Source organism: Haemaphysalis longicornis, unplaced genomic scaffold (genome assembly GCF_048455015.1).
Source record: "Haemaphysalis longicornis isolate Haplotype H1 unplaced genomic scaffold, Haemaphysalis longicornis Haplotype H1 scaffold_10, whole genome shotgun sequence".
NCBI lineage: Eukaryota > Metazoa > Arthropoda > Arachnida > Ixodida > Ixodidae > Haemaphysalis > Haemaphysalis longicornis.
In genome coordinates, this window is record NW_027526204.1 from 70,273,589 (window position 1) to 70,286,369 (window position 12,781).

Consider the following 12,781-nt stretch of genomic DNA (forward strand, 5'->3'; position numbering starts at 1 on the left):
GCCGTATGTCTGCTCCCTCCCACCTAATCTTTCCCGGCTGGAGGAAGCTTCTCTCAGGAGGCCTTGGGCTGGGGCGGCTCTCACACCTTCAGTCACCTGGACTTGGGGTCCGCACCAGAAGGCCCAAGAACATGTCCCAAGTGTCCGGCTCCACGGAGCCGGACACTTATGTTCCTTGTGTCAAGCATCTTTTGTGGACCGCTACTCCAGGTCACTGCTGAACTTATTACACGAGACGGAACTCCGTGGCTACCTTTAGATTTGTCCAGCTCGATTTCCTGGCTACCTGTAATTTTGTACCCCTCCTCTCTTTTCTACTTACTGGCTCTTATCTTTTCTTCATATGACGCATGAAAAAAATATACCAAATAAAAAAAAAAAAAGAAGGCCTACAGAAGTTCTTCGGTTGCTGGTTGTGGAAACGGGCGATAACTGCAGAACTTTCATTGTTAATTTTTAGAACGAAGTGTGGGTATTCCAAGTTTCGGAGCGATATGACGTTGGACTTCAGTACAATTATATGCGCCTTCTGTTTGTTTAATTCTACCAGTTGAAAGAGTAAATATCTTGCCGTGCAATTAAACTCGTTGAGTGCAGCAGATACAGACTGGACTTCACCGGCAGCATCTACTCTCTCAAGTTTAGAAAGTCGTTACCTAAATCAGGCTCCTGATTTCTGAACTCCTGAGGTCGCAAGAACGGTTTAACGATCAGTGACTGTGTCTTTCAAGGGCAACAAAGTATTTAGTTTTCTGCTTATTTCAGCCAACATGACAGCGGTGGATAACTCGCTTTCGCTTGAACATCTGTGGCCTGACTAGATTTTTCTGCACTGAAAACATCACCACAAAGTTTCATAATCGTGGCCTTCAGACGTTTAAGTGTTTCCGGCGTCCTGGAACAAATGCCTAAGAGGTAGACAGCGCGCCTGATGAAAACTCATCATCCAAGAATGCGTCGCACATTTTACCCGAACTGTATCGGTCGCTCGAAGTAACCATCATTTCCACTAAAAAAAAAAAAAAAAAACAGCGAGAAATTAACGACTTCTAGTGAAATCAAACAGCAGGAACAGCAGAGTACATCAATCGGGTCGCAAGTCTTTGAAACAAGTTGCAAACAGTTGCCAACAAATAATTCTAACACTATTGCTATCTTAGTATAATACCTCCAGATCCGCAGCAATATCACCGGAAGACTATCGTAGCGCTCAAATGTACGATCAGGCATACACTGACGACGCTCCCACAAAGCTGCAGAAAAACGCAGTAAATTTATTGGTTCAAATAGACTAGCGCATTTATGCTTTTATTACCAGCTTGGCGTTTCTTTTTCTTGAAATAACATGGGGAGAACTTACTGTTAGTATTTATTTCGTTACAATAGGTGCGTTCAAAGTTCGCGCGGAGCGTTGTGGTTGCTTTTCCGGAACCTAGAGGTCGCTAGTAGTTAGCAAACCAACATAGCGGCTGTCCCTATCCGCACGCCTCGCGCGGATAATTTTTAAAACTGTCCGCACGCCTCGCGCGGATAATTTTTAAAACTGTCCGCACGCCTCGCGCGGATAACTTTTAAAATTGTCCGCACGTCTCGAGCCCGAATGCAGCCGATGCAGCGCCGTGTGCCGAGTTTCTTTTTCCGTGTGTCATTATAGACGCACCAGTTTCTTCCGCTCTCAACTTGGATGCTATCCGCGTGTTACGTTGTTGTGGCTGGTTACATTAGTGTTCGCTATAGTACGATGATTTCCTTACTTAAACCAAGTGCAGCGTCGGTCTGCTAACGCTCGGCTTCGCGTTGTGTGCTGTCCTGAGCCAGCCAGCTCACGGGTGAAGCCGGCGTGCTGAGCCCTCGTCGGAGAAACGGCGACCACGACGACACCGACCCATCTCCTGAAGAATCGAGGACGAAGTTTGCCATCGCTAGTTCTCCACTTCCTATCCTACAAGCCACGTTCCAACAATGTGCCAGAGATCACTACACGAACAAATGCTGTGCTGCGATATGGCGAATACTGTGAGGTGAAGATGATTGTGTGCATCGGGGTGTAGTGCTCGACGTACTACCACATTCGTCTTGCGATTGCGGTGACGGCGTAAACTTTGTAAATGAGAGCAAAAAACAGCGAAGTTCCTCCAGTTGCTAGTGGCCTTGGTGTTCTATCCTCATTTTCACAGCGAGCCTCCTCTGACCGTAACACCTTCCCTCGTGGTGGTGTACAGCCATTGCTACTATTTCTCAGGCCCACTTTGTGTTGCACACAGAAGTAGCTATTCCACTGAGAGGCGGGGGGAATCACCCCCACAACCTCACCCACCCAGACGTCGTCACATGTACTCGTACTCTTAGACGCATGTTGTGCTGTCAATGCTGTAAGCATTGTACGACGCAAGATAACGTGTATGCTAGTTCAATAAATACAGTGAAGGACCTGAAGTAGGTTGGTGATGCTTTGAGTTTGTCAGCGTATCCATGGTCGCTGTTCAAGATCTCTATACAGTGGTTGCAAGAGCACAGCCTGAATGTTTGTAACCACTTTGCCGACCACATTTTCCCTTCGCCTTATGTGAATCCTTGCTAAGTTACCGCCGTCAGGTTCTGTTGTTTTCTTTATCTCAAAAATCTCTGCCCTCTGATGTCCTGCTCCCTGCCTTGCGCTGTTTCCAGGAGGAGGAAGCTCCTCTCACACAAACGCAGTCTTGACCAGCCGGCCCATTGCCGAGGAGGGTGCTGATCATCCACTGTGGGACCAAGGCCATTCTTGGCAGTGTGTGCAGTGGAGATAGTCTATTGGTTGTTGACCCGTCACCGTTCCATTACTCTTCACTGTCCTTTCCTTTACCGCCTTTCCTACCCTTTCTTCTCAATCCCATTTAGGTCTTCCTTTTTTACTCTAAAAGGAAACCTGTGAAGGAGGAAAAAAACGCGTAAGGGGAGTAGAAAAAACTTGCTAGCCAAATAGTGCTCAACAGAAGTCATTATGCAACAACGGTAGGGGTTTTCAATTATCAGTCCTGGACTCTCTACGAACTCCCCGAGAGGCAATCTGGCATTTCTTGCTCACATGTATTCCTGTGGTGTGGAGAATCTTGCGACTACCCGTGGACAACGGGTGAAATGTCACTGTAAAGACCCAGTATATGGTTGAGGAATTAAGTCAACTTAATGCATATAGATGAAACTAAGTCTTTGTCACTTGAAAAATCTTGCATATTCTTCACATTTGGCCTCATGTTAGCTCCTTCTGCACAGGCAGGCTTAGTGAAACTATGTATGAACTCGCTGCACATTGGCTCCAGGATACCATTTTCGGTTAAATAGCCTGCTGAAAAATACCGAACACTTTCCAATATCAACTTCAGGTTAGTTGTAGTGCAGTGGGATAGTTTGTCGTGCACTCAGAAGCCATGATGTTTTTCATGGCTAAAGCTGTGGCTACGTGATAAATCCAACAAGTGTAGCATGAGTTGTTAGACCAGCGACCGTCCTTATGTTTCTTGCCCTCTCTTCGTTTCTGTTGCACCGATTCCATCCAAAACGCACTCTCTAAATGTCTGCACAGTTTCACCTAAAAACTACACCATAAGCTACAGTTGAGGCTAACATCAACCACCCAGAGTTATCGTCTGCGGGTGAAAGGGTGAGGAGCGTGATCCAGAAAAAAAAATGAAAACAATATGATGCTGTTTGGGCAAAAGCTTTATTGTGCTCAATTTCTTTCGGAAAAAAGTTACTAGCGAGTAAAAGTAGATTTCAGATTAGTTTATCTTTAGCATTTCTTTCAGTAAAGTTTTACTAAGGCTGCTCTCATTTCACAAGCTGACATCACAAGCACGGTGAGTTAGGCAACAGCACTGCCTCAACATTAAAATTGTATCATGTAAGGTGTTTCAACTGTGGTGATTCCAGCACTCAATCAAATGCAACAATAATGTGTTTAACAATCACGCTTATGACTCCACATTACTACCCCTCCCTTTGCATAATACCACCAGAAGCTACTGCATTCTACCTGCTTTTGACATGAATGAAAATTTCCGGGCACCTTCCTCTGGCACTGATGTCACCTATTTCCCTTTTCATTAAAAAATTATGAACAAGGTAATGGTGCTTTTATAGCAACCTGAAACGCAATTTTGTTTACTTTTTTCTTTGTGCTGAGTGAAGAGTGGTGTTACAAAGGCACCTATGTCGAAAGCAGCCCTGTTCTCATCTTCGTTGCCCCTGTGAAGAATAAAGGCGATTTAAAAGACTACTGACATGAAATTTCCAATTTGAGCAACTATGCAAATAGCTTCTTGTGTATGTAATCTTTCAGAAGTTGGAACTTTACTGTTTCATAAAACAATTTCAAGCTTCGCACATATTCAAAAGGCAAAACGGTGCAAAAAAAGGCAGAACATCAACCCAAGAAAAAGAAATTGATAAACAGCACAACATGAGCGAGTACATATCTTGAAACACCTGCACTACCTATGGTCTAAAAAGGTTTGCCCAGTTCAGTCTCGTAGCAAGAACTGAACATTATAAGTAACTACTCTTTTAATATGTGCGCCGTCTCATGCACTCATAATACAAACAATCTGGTGGCACAGGTTGGAATTATCAGCTGTTGAAGTGTTTGCTTTTGGCTCTAGCTCCTCTATTACCATATATAGTATATTGAACAGAAAAATTTTGAACGACACATGATGCACGCACACAGAATTTTTGGCTAGGGGTCAACACATATCGCATCATGTGATAAAATAAAGAACAGTGGCCGTGTGTTGGTTCTGCACAACAGGAAAAAACAGCATGGCTGGAACAATGACAAAGGAAAGACGTGACACACCCAGAACTCGTGTGATGAAATGCTTGCCAGTGCCCTTTTTGGCATTATAGCAGACCCTGAGTTGTGTACAGTTTTGCTGAGAAGCTTTGTATATCATGTACAGTTTTGCTGAGAAGCTTTGCATATCCAAGCCCACATATTGCACATGTGCTAGTGCCAGTAGGCAGTGTGTCCCGGTCCCCCACCTCACCCTGTCCCGTGAAGCTGCATCTACGGTCCGAAATGCACAAACCCCTTCCCTTCTTGCCCAGCCTCGTGTCCACTATATAAATGGAATCCTCCTGCACCACTTGCCCGACAACCAACTGCCCTTCACACCCCACCAGTACTACCCCTCTGTTGGGGGTGCCATCCACTATACCTGCCGCAACACGCTTCCTGGGAAGACTGGCTGAGCGCGGATCATGGTGTGGACGTGAAGTCTATGCAAGAACTTCTGGTGGTCATGGCATTCGGGTTAGTGAGGAACTCTGGTAGATTTGCAGACTGGCCGTCTTCTGATGAAGATTAGGAGACGGCCAGGCAATCTAGACTATGACTGCCTATATAGTACAGATTTCTCTCTCTCTCTCTCTCTCTAGGCATGAATACCACATTTATAATGATTTAACGCGCTCATAATAGCAGTGCATACAATGTGCTGCTACCTAGAAAGAATGTGGCAATGATGTGTGTTGTTTAAATGCATCAGACTCGTTTCACACAACAGCAGTTTCCACGAAAGCGAGTGCTTTAAAATGGAGCGCTTGTAATTTCGAACTAAATTTTTATAGGCAAGAAGTCGACTGATTTTTCATACGCAGTGTTTTCGAAGGGTCTTTGATGCCTCATCACATCTAGCACAGCTAGGACATGAGGGGGTCAGCTAGTGGGTAAACCATAATGCTCACAATAAAAAAAAAACGGGCAGATTAAAGGACAGCAAACAGGGTTAGATTTTATTTTGTGCTGTGAGCGTTATTATACGTACCCTTGTGTTGTTTTCAAAACAAATGAACACTTGATTCAGTATCGCTTTGGCACTGTGCCTGTTCCTCTAGCCTGAAAACTAATACGCGCAGTAGCAAGCAAGCACCCGCAGAACAATACTAAGCACTCAAGGTCTGCACAGAATATACCACACGCATGCTCAGGTTATCAGTTCCGTGCGATAATTGCGTTTTTTCCCTTCAATGTTACGCGGGTAGCAGCTACGTTGAATGAAAGAACCTCGGACGCTAAACAAACGCCAAGGCGACCGTAGCTGACTAGTGCAACCGCGCATTGCTTGCTACGGCTGCCTGCAACAATCGCTGCCCGTGCAAGCATCGCACTCAGCCGCCGAATGCGCCGACATGAAGTGCGATAGCGCAGAGAACACACCCTGCACTCGGCCCCACCTCATTCGCGCATTTACCATGTGCTATGCTGTCACCGCAATCACAAGACGAATGTGGTAGTACGTCGAGCTCTACGCCCCGATGCACACAATCATCTTCACCTCACAGTATTCGCCATATCACAGCACGGCATTTGTTCGTGTGGTGATCTCTGGCACATTGTTGCATCGTGGCTTGTAGGATAGGAAGTGCAGAATTAGCGATGGCAAACTTCGTCCTCGATTCTTCAGGAGATGGGTCGGTGTCGTCGTGGTCGCCGTTTCTCCGACGAGGGCTTAGCACGCCGGCTTCACCAGTGAGCTGGCTGGCTCAGGACCGACGCTGCACTTGGTTTAAGTAAGGAAATCATCGTACGAACACTAAAGTAACCAGCCACGACAACGTAACACGCGGATAGCATCCAAGTTGAGAGCGGAAGAAACTGGTGCGTCCATAATGACACCCGGAAAAAGAAACTCGGCACACGGCGCTACATCGGCTGCATTCGGGCTCGAGGCGTGCGGACAATTTTAAAAGTTATCCGCGCGAGGCGTGCGGACAGTTTTAAAAATTATCCGCGCGAGGCGTGCGGACAGTTTTAAAAGTTATCCGCGCGAGGCGTGCGGACTGTTTTAAAAATTATCCGCGCGAGGCGTGCGGATAGGGACAGCCCAACATAGCCGTGCTGACAATTGTTCACATCGCTCAAGCTTACCGTAATTATTAGTAGATTAAAATTAGTTCTTATATGCATACAAAAATAAAAGTTATTGTAAAAGAAGGGTATTCATATACTGGTTGTATTTGTATGAGTAAAAACTTCTTTATGCGTTCAAAAACGTCTATTACCCAGCTTGTGTCACCGCATTGCTGCTAAAAAGTATGTGGCGGGTATATATACGTTACCCAAAGTTCCCTTGTTGTACTTCCAAAGTACATATACTAAAATTGGAACGATACAGAGAAGATTAGCATGGCCCCTGCGCAAGGATGACACGCAAAATCGTGAAGCGTTCCACATTTTTTGCTGTTTCTGCCTCTGTTCCACAAATTGTGCTGGTGCTCCTACTAAAATTCGTGGCAGTGAGCACAGTCGAGTTTTTGTGTACGTCAGTTACACACCTGCTAGAATTATGGTCTTGCCGGTGTGTGTGCTTCCGAAATGACAAATGTTAAGACCGCGCCAACACGTTCAAACAATTTTGACTATTTTAAACACCTTACTAAAATTTGAGTGACGGCAGATTAGTATGGCCCCGTCGCAACGATGAAACGCAAAATCGTGAAGAGTTCGACAGAGATTTTTTTTTTTTCAACAGCGCATGCTTTCAAAATGCTTACGACGATAATTTATACATCACGTTTCCACCTTTATTCTACCCCCATTTTCCCAATTAACCGTCTTGTACGGGGCACCGCAGTTAGTAACACCATGCACCAATTTCCGTAGGTCAAAAAAAAAAAAAAATCTAATTGCTGTAGACACTCAGAAACTGTCACTGCTTCCTGAAATTTGCAAAAAGTGTCGGTCAAACACTCCCACCGAGAGAAGTTATGCATCAACAGTTGTCTATTCCGGGGAGAGAACTGAACATTACAAGGATTGTCTCGTGGGATCCGGACCGAACACTGACAGCGAAGCTTGAGCACTCACATTTATACGGCTATACAAGGACAGAGAGGAATGCTTGCTTTCAATACTTTTTATAAAAATACAGTTTACTTTAAAACCAAATTTACCAGAATTTTTTATTTTTGATATTTCCAAAGCTACTTAATATTGCTTATTTACGGAACTTTTGGGTTGAAATTTACAACGTTTTGTTAATAATTATCAAAGGTATCTCAAGGAGGCACTTCCGCGTGAAGAATAATTTGATAGGAACAAAGAATTGGAGCGGATAGAGAAAGCACCAGACTTGCAGGATCAAATTCGCGATGTCATGGCAAGCGAACCGCTCACTTGATCTGGTAAAAATGTAATTATTACAAAAAGAAAAACAATTTGTTACGACGGGAAATCACCGGATATTTAGTGCCACTTTGGTCGAATGAAGCAAATAAAAACCATAAAAAAATGTCGTCTGTCCTTCTAATAACATTACTAGTTTTATTATTTACACTACAGGCATTCAATAATAATAATAATAAATAATAAAACCAGGAAATAATAAAATTTTGCGGTTGTTCAGCCACGGTTCAGGTTGTTCGCCCATATTTCGGTCTTCGGTGTCGTTACATGACGAAATAGTTTCAGTTTCCGACCTCACGTCTGGTCCAGGCTGCGGGTTTTACTGGTTTTACGACGCGACTTCGACGTTTATGCCGTGACTACCAGAATTTCAACTACATAGGGCGCTAGGACAAACCTGACGTTATTGATCGAGGCCGTTTGGCGTGTGGAACGGCCCTACCGACTCCGCCCGAGCCCCAGCTGTGCCGTGTGTCATTCATTCATTCGTTCTCACTTGGGCCCTACGAGAGGTTTGTGGTGTTCCGAACCAAATCATGTCGAAACTGCGGCTGTCGTGGAAGAAAATACTCGTCATCGCGGCCGTGCCGCACCTGATATATTTCCCACTTCGCTATTTCGCGACGAAACCAAGTGAGTCGCCGCCAAGGGTCGACGCAGCAGCTGCAGCCGGCGACTTCGGGATGGTGCAACGATAGAGCGACGTTCGCGCGCCGAGGTCACGGCACGTTGTTCTGGACAGCCTCCGCTGCCGTTTCACCAGTTACATGTTAGGTATACTGTACTGCGGCGCAAGTGTGAAAAACCGGACGCTTTACGAATTATTACTAATTGATTACCGTTGAGTTTATATAAGATAAAGTCTGCCTCCGGTATTTCTTTGAATGCAGTTTTATTGTGTACTGCTTTTACCCCTTGCCTTCTTTTCATGAGCAAGGCAGAGGGCAGTTTGTTCAAACTTAATTACTTTGTTGTAGGTGTAACTAGGTAAGCTGTGTGTTGCTACGCAGGCCGGACAGATACTGCTGAATGAAGACTATTTTAGCGCATAGATTAACTAGTTTGCTTCAGCAAGGTGAGCATGCGTACCCCCTCGTTATTACTGGGCACTTCAACGCTCCCTACACGACCTGGGGCTATCCCCTGCGATACTAAGAAAGGAAGGCACCTCTGGGGGCTCCTCCAAACTCAGCATTTCACTCTCCTGATCAGCCAACACGAGAATGAAATAGCGCCCAAAGAGACACTACACCGGACCTCACGATCACCTGTCGCACAGGGCCAACCACCTGGCAGTGTCTAGACCGTATTCACTAGGCAGCGATCACCGCATTATACAGTTGCAAGCTTCTAACCCCCCACGCAAGCTCTAAACTCATATAACCAATTGGGCTGCCTTCCGGGAATTTCGTGCTTCTGCTAACTCCAGTGACCCAACACTTACACCCCTAGCACAGTCGACACAACTACTTCTCCACGATGTTCACATGCACCAACGTCCCCTCGACCCAGCCACACCGTCTCCCCACGTAGCCGCCGGACTACACCACATGTGGGAAGCTCTTGGCAGCCTTAAACATCGTTGGCGTAAGTAACGTTATAACAGGTGACTAAAAACCCGCATTTCCCACCTCGTAAAGGCAATAGAAACCCACTCCCAAACACTAGTCCAGGCAGCCTGGGACACTGTATGTGACAGAATCGAAACGGCCTCAGCACGAAGTGCACGTAGGCTCTCCTAAGGCATCTGATGGACCCCGATTGATTGATTGATTGATTGTAGGGTTTAACGTGCCGACGCAACGTCGGCTATGAGACGTGCCTTAGTGGAGGGCTCCGGATTAATTCTCACCACCTGTGGATCTTTAATGTGCGCCGAAATCTCGTACACACGGGCATTTTTGCTTTTCACCTCCATCAGAAAAGCGGCTGCCGCAGCCGGGAATCGAACCCGCGACCTCATGCTCAGCAGCGCAACGCCTTAGCCACTGAGCCACCGCAGCGGGCCTGATGAATTCCACTTCCTCTCCAACTATCCAATCTACTCATATAACCCAACTAGCCCGCCAGTTAACCAACTCCAATCACACCAGGCCCCATGCACTAACCCAGAAGTACGTCCCAGCAGGCTCATCTGAGCCACTGCCTCAATTCACCGGCCACCCTAATGAACCCTCTGATCTGCCAATCCTTGAAGCTGAAGTGAGGGCAGTCCTACATGACTTTCGACTGCAGTCAGCTCCCTGTAATGACCGCATTACCAATAAAATGCTCCATAATTTAGACGATCCTTCAATAGAATATCTCGCCGATCTGTTTAACGCTTACTGGGAAGCAGGCACCCCCCCCCAGGCACCCCCCCCCGAGTTTACTCACGCAGAGGTCACTCTCATCCCTAAACCAGGGAAACCCCTCTTCCACACCAACCTTTGGCCTATATCGCTAACTTCCTGCTTAGGAAAACTGATGGAGCGAGTATTACTTGCCCGGCTCAATAACTACATTGAGGACAAACGATTACTTTCCCCACACATGTATGAATTCTATGCAGGCCTTGTGGCTAATGACGTACACCTGTGTCTGTACACAGATCTCCTCCAGCAACCCCCCAAACACTATTGGGCCATATCTTAGCCCTAGACTTACAAAAAGCATTTGATTTGGTAAGTCATCAAGCCATACTTCGAGGCCTTGCCAGCATAGCTCCCGGGGATCGTACATAAATAAATAAATAATAAATAAATAAAATACATAAATAAATAAATAAATAAAATACAATTATGTGAAGGCATTCCTCTCAAATCGCATGTCATGCTACAAATTCAGTGACCTCCAGTCCCCCACCTACCAACTCCCGTCCATAGGCACTCCACAAGGTTCAGTCCTCTCCCCCCTCCGCTTTAATCTCGCTGTTTCCCATCTTCCCCCCCATCCCCGACATTATCCCTCGGCTATGCTAGAGACACCTCTAGAGACATCTCCTGATCAGCCAATGTGAGAAGAAAATAGCGTCCAAAGAGACACGACACTGGAGTGAACACTGATGACATCACCCTTTGGGTAACTGGGGGCAGCGACGTGGATATAGAAGCAACACTTCAAGCAGGAGTCTCAGCGGTATGACATGCAGCCCAGGAAGCTGGTTTAACATGCTCGCCACCAAAATCCAAACTCCTCATGCTATCGCCACACGCCACCACCCCTAAAACAGCACCCAGCGTGCATGTATATCTGGATAATGCTCTAATACCAACTGCGAATCGCATAAAAATACTCAGCCTAGTCGACTATCCAATCCAATCGCCGAAACATATCGGTCCTACACACCCTTTCCTTACATGTAATGCAAATCGTAGGACTTCTGAGGCGCGTAACTGCTAGGGGCCATGGCCTGACGGGAAGGACCGCTGCTAATTGATCCAGGCATTTCTACCGAGTCGTATTACCTGCTCCCTCCCATATGTGTCCCTCTCTACCACAGAGGTCACCAAAGTAGATGGGCTCATCCATAAGGCCTACAAGGCTGCTCTCGACTCTCCTCCTCATGCATCCACTGCCAAACTCTGGGCCATCGGCACCTACAACTCCCTGGACAAATTAATTGAAGCGCACCGTACGCGCCAGACACATCGCCTTGCTAAACACACACCTGGCCAACTCTTACTTAAGGAGGCACAAATACATACTCCTCTTACATCAACCCCACGGCTCGCATTTCACCCGATTACAGAGATTGCATAACAATCCGTCCACTCCCTCGTAATATGAACCCTACTCATCATACTGCCCGACGAGCTGCTCGAGCGCATTCCCTCATTTCCACTCCCCCCCCTCGCCAAACACCATCTACATAGATGCTGCCACACACAGGCACAAGCCGGCCTTCACTGTAGCTGTCGTCTCCTCAGCGACTACTACTCCTCTCACGTCTCTCACTATTCCCACCACAACCTCACATGTTGCGGAAGAGGTGGCCGGAGCCCTGGCTCTCGCACACCGGCCTCCCCGATCAAATATTATCTGATTCAAAAACGACCATCAAAACTTTTGCTAGCGGTTGTATCTCCACGCTAGCCTGCAAAATTCTGCTCCAAAATTCAGCCCCCCAGACTCCTACCGAGCTCCTCTGGTTATCGGCACACACGGGACTAGACGGCGCAGAGTGGGCTCATCAGGCAGCTCGAGCACTCGTCACCCGTGCGCCTGACGAGACCACTCCCCGTCAAGAAGTTTACTCCGCCAGGGACTCCCTCACTACTTACAGGAAGGTTACAGATTACTACCGCCTCTCTCCCGCAACACGCTGCCCCCGGCTCACCCGCCCCTAACCCCCTCGGAGGAACAGCTGTGGCGCCTCCTCCAAACTCCCAGCGCCCAGACTCCGAGTGCCCACTGGTCACCCGAGCACAAGGCGTGGTGGTGGCCCCTGAGGCCAGTGGTGTCAATAAAAGTTTTTATAATCTCTCCCTCCCAATGCCACTGTGGCTTCATGGCCCTAGTGAACACGTTATGGCCTTTGACTTAGAAAGCGTTAACAACCAATGCATGTACCTCGAAGTACAACAAATTTGACTTCGATTGGCACGCTGTTAAGCTCAATGTTAAGGTAATCACGTG

General features: G+C 46.8%; 1 non-coding gene across 1 annotated transcript; it reads left to right on the top strand.

Annotated features, from left to right (window-relative positions):
* The first annotated feature begins 7,114 nt into the window (after window positions 1-7,114).
* Window positions 7,115-7,217, top strand: LOC144160180 (U6 spliceosomal RNA). The gene has a single exon (XR_013320367.1). It is a non-coding gene; the product is annotated as a U6 spliceosomal RNA (small nuclear RNA).
* The last annotated feature ends 5,564 nt before the right edge of the window (window positions 7,218-12,781 follow it).